The sequence below is a fragment of the Acomys minous genome, assembly GCF_964271855.1.
Source record: "Acomys minous genome assembly, chromosome: 18".
NCBI lineage: Eukaryota > Metazoa > Chordata > Mammalia > Rodentia > Muridae > Acomys > Acomys minous.
This window is the reverse complement of record NC_140501.1, coordinates 14,836,584-14,844,983: the sequence shown is the minus strand read 5'-3', so window position 1 is coordinate 14,844,983 and position 8,400 is coordinate 14,836,584.

Here is an 8,400-nt window from a genome sequence, read left to right as displayed (position 1 = left end):
AAAAGATTGCACATCACATTGTACTTTGAATAGAATAAATGTCAATCTCTTCACTCCTTTTACTGACTCAGATTTGTTTTCTTTCATGACATGGTTACCTTGGGATCTAATAATCACTGTGACTGACCTGCTGTTAGAGACAAGAGACAAAAAGAAATGAATACTTTACATAGTAAGAAAAGGTTTAGTTTTGGCAATGAATGACCTAGATCTTTACAAAATATTTTTTAACCACACATTAAATGTAGAGAGGATATTTCAGAAAGAGAATTCCTACAATCAGAGGAATTTTAAACATAATCTCAGCTGTTCCTAGGGAAAATTCATAGATGAATCTCTCTGTCAATAGCTTGCAATGCTCTGAAGAACAGGAAAGATATTTTTAGCAAGTACACTAAAATAATGCTAGCATTAATCTACTTGTTAATGTTTAACTAAGTTTAAACTTTCTCAGAAAAAAAAAGTCATAAAAATGTAACAGTTTAAGTACTGCATCATTTTTAAAGATGAAAGGTGAAGTGCTGAAATGGTGACCAAGTAAAGAAAACTTAGTTTATTTGGAGCATGCCATTAAAGATACTTATGTTTAAAGACACAAGGGTCACTGTTATTCAAAGGAACAGTTGAAATGTCAACTAAATTGCACTCATCTACTATTTTTTTTAATACATCACAGTATAGAAAAATCACACATAATGAAATCAGGTAGAATAAAATGCTTTTTAAAAGGTTTCAATATAAAAATAAGAATGACAAAGTTCAGTTCAAGAGTGAAGTTTTATGGTACATGCTAACAGAGAAGAGAATAGAAAGGTGAAAACTGTGGCCTGCCTTTTTGTTCCTTTATTCTGTAATTGACAAGTCCTTATTGCAACAATGAATTGTAGTGAGTATTTTCCACAGTTATAATTAAGTATGAAAATGTTAGAAACCTTCCTTTGAAACTTCGGTGGTAATTTTCTTCAGGTTTAATATATAATATCTTATACATTAAATCTCATATAACGTCTTATGTAGTAATATAATGATATCTCATTACTATACTCTGTTTTCAAATCTACCTACTACATAAAAAATGAATTTTCATCAAGAGGATAATTCAAATAGCTACTATATCATCTAGTAACATATTGCTTCTTTAAAACAAATTGTATTGAATAAAACATTTTAACTTTCTAAAATAATAAAACATGTTTTGAAGTATATTATAGTTCAAATTTGTATTTCATTACTTTTTGTAAATCCCCTTTCCATCTATCTGTACCTACTTAAGTGTTTATGAGCAGTTAATAAGTTAATAAACAAAATAGCTTTAGTATGTAGTTCCTAACATTAATAATTTAAATTCTTACTTAACTAGAAAAAATAAATAAAATGAAATTTAGGAAAATTTATTGCTTGGTAACTGTACTAAATTAGTCTGCATTAGATAATAATTTGTCATATAGCAATCTTTTTAGGGGGATTTTGCTTTGCATTATTTTTCCAGATATAGCTTCTCTATATAGCTCTGGCTGGCCTAGAACTCACTCTGAAGACCAAGCTGGTCTCCAACTCATAGAGATTCAGCTTCCTCTGCCCCCCAGTGCTGGGATTAGAGGTGTGCCACCAAGCCCATCACAGCAATGTTTCTTATAGTCATTCAAATTTAAATTATTGTGTAATCATCCATTTGACTACTTAGAAAATAATAAAGAATTCAACTAAGAAAATCATTTTCCATGTGAGTCAATATTAGCACAATTTTGTAAAAAGATCTTCCAAATTTACTACATTTTCCTACTTGTAATTTGGGTGACTGGGACTTTTGGGACCACTTAAGATACATACTAAATTCATTAATGATAACAGCCTCTTTTACAAGACTGTAGTAGTTCATTTTTATTTTAACCTATGCAAGTAAATATTCTGTGGTATAATGAGCATATGACTTACAGAATTTATATTTTTCCACATAAAATTGTATTTGCTGAACATTTCCACCTTTATTTCCATATCAAATAATATATCTGATATCTAAGCCATATGAATATTACTATATAATTTAATGTGGTTCTCATGTAAAATGTAACTCTCCAGGAGTCATGGGTAATTTATGCAGCAAGGATCTATACTTATTGCAATTTTATCCTTGTTCTGGTTAGATATTTTAAATGTAATTAGAAAGCATCGATGTGTGACACTAGAGAAATACATTACATTAATTACTAAATCCATTAAAAATTAGGAGCGATATCTTTCTGGGTATCAGAAACAGACATAAAAAGTGATAAAGTATGCATAGTTACATGAATTAAGATATATGGATATCTCTTGATAAAGGTCATAACTATGCATGTTCAAAAATCTCAAGATTAATTAATAATTCTTATAATTTAGAAACAATTCTTAAGGTCTTATGTTGGCCAGCAATTGTTAATTTATTCAGCTATACCCATGACAGCTACATAACTGTATTTTATATTTACATTCTACTTCTTTTATAAATATTGTGTTATGTAGCTTTTTAAAAAAGAGAATAAGAACAAAATTGCAGTAAGTAATTCAAATGATTTCAGTGATAAATTAAAATGCCTAATATATCATGTCTAATGTGACATGAATCATGAAGGTGAAGCAATTGTAAGCAGGAAGTAGACTTTGTCCAATATAATATTTTTAATGGGTCGTAGATTCTGAGTTTGAAGACATGTTTAAAAGTTTTACAAATACAAACTCCTTGTCATTTAAAGGTGCTCTTTGATATATTAGGTGAAGTGGTCAGTGAAGTCCAAAATGTCTATACAGACCTTGAGATCTATTAGCTGAGAATAAGTATATAGAGTGAAATCAGTAAGCAGAATTAGCCCAGGAGAGTGACATTGTCAGTCATAAGAAGCAAACCTGGGATTAGATTGCCTAAATGCATTAAATGAATAAACAAACAAACAAACAAATAAATAAATACAATGATAATTGTGCCATAATATATCCACGATGGTAGGTAGAGATTCAACATTTAGTATTTTCTAACTAAATCTCACCCTGACTTGATCTTTCTTGCCCATTTGCCTCTCATATTATCTCTTATCCAAATAAACCTTAGATTGAAATGTGAAAAATTCTGAAGGTGTATATTTACAGTGATTGTCCCAAATCACTCAAGAAATATACCATTTTATTGTCCTTTCATCAATAAGTAGGCTAAAAACATCATTAAATATTTTGAAGATTAGATGTAAACTCAAGTTAACTTTACCTGATAATTTCTTTCATTTATTTGAGATTATAGGAAACATGGAATGCTTTCAGATTAAGAACTCTTCAATTTTTATAACATAGTTTTGGCCTCATAACTAGTTCATTACTTTTTAAAATATCTTTATTCTTGTTTACTAATGAGCTCTCATTAAATTGTGATGCTTAAATATTGAAGGTCATGTAGTTTAAAGGTAATTTTGTTTAAAATATTTGGTCAAGATAGGGAGGCTCCCAAATGTCTCATTTGCTATATAAACATGAATTATAAAGGAGTTATTAAGGAAGAGATATATTAACATACCAATAAGAACATTAGCTGTTCCCGTAAGAATTTGCCAACTCCTAATTCTATAGTAGGTGCTCAGATTAGTAGACAACAAAATCTTGAATTCATAGGGAATTGCCCTAAATAACATGATACACTAGTGACTTTTCATACACCAGTAACTGGATATTTTACCACCAATCAACTTATAGAAAGAGGGGCTTTGGGAGAATTCTAGTAAGACGATACATTCCATCCAAGTAGGGAAGCAATGAAGATACGAATTGTGTGCTATAGCTGAGTCTAGATAGTCTAGATAGCTAAGTGTAAAGATAGAGCCTGAGTTCGAGGCCAGCCTGGTCTACAAAGCGAGTCTAGGACAGCCAAGGCTACACAGAGAAACCTTGTCTCAAAAAACCAAAAAAAAAAAAACAAAAAAAAAAAAAACAAAAAAACAAATAAATAATACAAAGGAAGAATATGGCATTTAACAGACTTTCTCCATTTCCCTCTTTTATTTTGTCCTGGTTGTCAGCTGTGAGATGATGCCACATACAATCAAAGCATGGCTTCAGGAATCAGTTAAATTGTGTCTTAAAATATTCTCACAACGACACTACAAGGTATGTTTCGCTAATTTACTAGTTTTTAAAATTAATCTAATAAAATAAAAAAATAACCATTACATCTAGGTTTTCATTAAGCATAAATAAAATTAGTGAGTGGCCTAAATCTATAACTTGTTATCTGTTAAGATCAGTAGAAGCAAGAACTGGTTATTTTTAGGAGTGAACAGAACCAAGGCGCCAGTGCACAGTATTATTTGACATTATTTAAAGGTATTTGGCTAAGTATTTAGTACCCATAGAACTGCCAAGAATACTAAAGCTACTGATATGCATGGATGGTTGGCACCGATTAATGTCTGTTTATCTTTTGAATAAACTAAGTTGTTTATGGGTTGGAGAACTTGATCCTTGATTGATAGCTGTCATACTGTCCCTTTTGCCTGGCTATATTTAACAGTTAAATATGAACTAAGCATGCCTCATTTCAATGACTGGGTGGAATGCTATAAAAGGCTAATTTATTAGAAATGTCCAGGAATGTATTTGTACATTGTATGTACAATGTATTTGTACATTGGTCAAATAAGCCTATAGCTCAAATTGATTGATTCTGCAGCCCTTCTCAGTAAGAAGGTAAGGTAAGACCCTATTTACTTATTCCACAAAGAAGCTTCCATTGTTGTAGTCTCTTAGAAAATGATTATTACAACTTCTATGACAAATGAATTTATTGTAAATAAATGGGTCACATACCTCTTTCGACTGACTAATTGATTATTCCCCACTCGTTTCAGAGAATATTAGAATCTTCTCTTCGATAGAGCACTTCTGTTGTAGAATCCAATAACGCCTTCTGTAAAATAGTTTTGGATACTTGTGGCTTTTTGAAATTATAATTTATTCAGATTACATCCTGATTACTATCACCCCACTTGTATCTTCCCCTTTCCTAGCCCTCTTTCACCCTATTCCCCTCCCATAGAACTCTGACAGATGGGGACATCCTCCCCCAGCATATGACCACCGTTCATCAGATGTCATCCAGATAGCCTGATTCCACTTCTTCTGTGCGCCACCAGACCTGCCCACCAAGAGGTAGTGATCAAATTGGGTGTGGCTTTTTATCATGAGTGCAGCATGCTAGGATACTATATGAAAAGGGAACAAAGTTTTGTAGTTTCCAGTCTTGGAACAATAGCTGAAGTGGTAGTAGAAGCTGTAGTTAGCATGTGTGGAGCGGCTGAGGTTTTCCAGAGAGTGACATTAATAATGACTTTGGTAACCAAAAGAGCTCTAACACAGGAGGTGTGTGTGTGTGTGTGTGTGTGTGTGTGTGTGTGTGTGTGTGTGTGTGTGTGTGAGATATTATCTCTTATCCAAATAAACCTTTGATTGAAATGTGAAAAATTCTGAAGGTATATATTTAGAGTGATTGTCCAAAATTACTCAAGAAATATACCATCTTATTGTCATTTCATCAATATGTAGGCTAAAAACATCATTATATATATTGAAGAGTAGAGATTAACTCAAGTTAAGTTTACCTGATAATTTCTTTCATTGTCTTGAGATTATGGGAAACATGGAAACAGAGAAATTATCTCCCATGGACTTTAACCATTCATCATTGATGGACTTTGGGCTTAATCCATGCTTTAGGATTTATGAAAAGTTGTTCAATAAACACTGAGTACTCTTGAAAAGCTGATTTTACTTTCTTTGGATTATGAAGATAAGAAAGGTATGAGTAGATCAAAGTTTATCTTATTTGTAGTTTTCTAAGAAAAACCTGTACTATTTTATGCAATAATGGCATTAATTTATACACTTTACACTGATGTTTTGCAACATATTTTTGTCTTGTTCTAATTTTAGATTTAATTTTATACAATATTTGTTTATCATAATCTTTTCCCTTCCTCTAACTTCCAGAGCTTTTATCCTAGCCACTTCTTTATCCACCTAATTTCACATATCCTTTCAGAGGAAAAAAAAAAAAAAAGAATATACAAGCAAAAAAAAAAAAATCCCAAAATGACCAAAGAAAAGTTGTAAATTTTGTGTTGGCTAGTTACTCGTGGGCATGGAGCCTAACAGAGAATGTATTTGATGTTCTCAGTGACACTACATTAGAGTAAAGTTAATATAAATTTCCCAGCAGACATCAATTGAAATAGTTTTTGCTAAGCTCCACTTCATGAGCTTCAAACCATGTCTGACATCACAATACCAGCCAAGAATGTAAGGCTTGGTAGACTGGTCATGAGTCCAATATGAAAATCTATTACATTATTCTGCTGTAATAACATAGAAATAAGATGAATTTCATGGTACATTGTTAAATTCATAGATCAAATAATTTCTTAACCCTCAGCACAGAACTTTATTATTAAAATATATGGTAATTAATGAGAGACTCACACCTGTGCAATATGCAGGGAGTGATAGGCTTTGGAGCACTCAACCGTAAATGGAATGTCTTTATCAACGTACTCTCTTTAAAGCTCAGGGACAATGAAGTACAGCAAGTAGGACTTTTGTAGGAGGCAGAGATGGTGGATGACATCAAGAAAACAGCATCATTCAGATCCAACAGGATGGATACATGTTTGGATTCAGAAAGACTATTAGAGTGCACTTTGAACGTGAACAGGGCAAAATAAAATCTCTGCATTAATCTCTGAATTTTATTTTTTTACAGAATTTCATCATTGCTTGATTTTCATTTCCCTACAGTTAGTGAGTCTGAATTTTATTTATTTACTTGTCAAACTAATGTGGGCTATTTGAAAGATTCCGCTGAAAAACATATATTCATAATATTGGCCTTTTTAAAGTTTTATCTCTTATATAGTAGAGTTTTAATATTATGTAGCCAGGCTTACTTTTAATTTATTAATTTTTCTCTTTCTGTCCATGCTTTTAGGGTCATAGCCAAAAACTCATTCCCATGGTAACATCCTGAACTATTTTTCCTGTGTTTTTTTTTTTAAACTGTTTGAAAGTTTGGAATTGTATTGAATTAATACATTTAAAATTGACAGTTTAATGAATGAGAAACACAGTTATTATTTTATCCCTTCACATGGGTTTCCAGTTTTTCTACACAATATTTACTAAAGAGAATGTCCTTTTCCTTGTATGTTCTTGGCTAAGTCATAAAATATCATATACACGTAAATTTGGATGAGGGCTTGTGTTTTCTTCTTTGGACATCTTATTCTCTTCCTTTAGATTATCTTATACTGAAACGTTTCATCAATATTTTACTCTAACTATAATATTTTCTGATATATATTCATATATACATAAAATGAAAAATAAACAAAAATAGAACCAAAACACCTTGATCTTTAAAGGTAGAAGCTTTCAAGATTATTATCTTGTTTTTTTTGGTTATGATATTGTTATTAGAAATGGAAAATGGAGGCCTGCTACAGCCTACCAGCAGTAGCAAAGTCTGTGCTCCACCTCCCTTGCACACTCCATATTCCTGATCTAGGACATGATTCATTTACCAAGGCACATCTCAACCAAGAAGCCCAGAGATCAGCAGCTCTCCTAGACTACCAGTTCTCCCTGTATCCCCAAAGCCTCCTGCAACTCAGGAAAACCAGAGGACTGCTATCACCTGGGGCCCCCAGCTCTACCTGCAATACCATAGGCCTACTACCATCAGGGACCACCAGGCCTGCTAACAACATGAACAACCAGATGGCTAGTGGTCAGTCTAAGAACTCAAGACACAAAACCCAGGGCCATATGGCACCATCAGAACCCAACTATCCTACTATAGTAAACCCTGTATATCCTATCACACCTGAAGCATAAAAAAATTATCATAAATCTGATGTTATGAAAATAGATGCCTTAAAAGAGGAAAAAAAATTCCTCAAGGAAATACAGGAAAATACAATCAAAAAGGCAAATGAATGAATAAAAGTATTCAGGACGAGAAAATGGAAATAGAAGCAACAAAGAAGACACAATCTGAGTCCATTCTGGACATGGAAGACCTAGGAAAGATAATGGGAATTACTGATACAAATCTCACTAATATAATGCAAGATATGGAAGATAGAATCTCAGGGACATAGGTATCCAAAAAATTGCCACAATAGTCAAAGGAAATGCTAAATCTAAAAAAGTTTCTAACACAAAACATCCAGGTAATTTGGTGCACTATAAAAATACCTAACATCGTAATAACAGAAATAGAAGAAGGAGAAGATTTCCAATTCAAAGGCCCAAAAAATATCTTCAAGAAAACCATTTAAAAAACTTCCCTAACCTAATGAAAGAGATGACTATAAGTGTACAAAATGT